The sequence below is a fragment of the Odontomachus brunneus genome, unplaced genomic scaffold, assembly GCF_010583005.1.
Source record: "Odontomachus brunneus isolate Ranch 3 - 2012 unplaced genomic scaffold, Obru_v1 Obru_scaffold_100, whole genome shotgun sequence".
In the NCBI taxonomy this organism is placed as follows: Eukaryota; Metazoa; Arthropoda; class Insecta; order Hymenoptera; family Formicidae; genus Odontomachus; species Odontomachus brunneus.
The window spans coordinates 819,801-820,121 of NW_022639550.1; the positions used below are offsets into that span (position 1 = coordinate 819,801).

Consider the following 321-nt stretch of genomic DNA (forward strand, 5'->3'; position numbering starts at 1 on the left):
TTGCTAATTGTAGTCAAGAAACATCTTCAATTTCTTAAGGTCTATTTTTCCAACATCTTGGTAAACTAACAGTTAAAACATTAAGTCATATGTTTGTTTTTGTCTAGTTTGAAGGAAAAATGAAAACAAACATGATTTAATTGTTGGTTAACTTACTAAGAGGTTGGAGAAGTGGGACCTTAAATAGGTAAAATTCAATAGACTGTAATTATAGACTTTAAACTTTAAAGTGCTTTTTAAACCATTTAGCTACTGTCATTTTTACAAAAGTAACAGTCTGTTCAATTTTGCGGTAATTTTTGTTGAACCACTATTTCAAGC

General features: G+C 28.7%; 1 long non-coding RNA gene across 1 annotated transcript in view; it reads right to left on the bottom strand.

Moving 5' to 3' along the window:
* The window catches only part of LOC116848771, a 16,813-nt gene that overhangs the window by 6,424 nt on the left and 10,068 nt on the right, over positions 1 to 321 (bottom strand). The window lies entirely within an intron of this gene.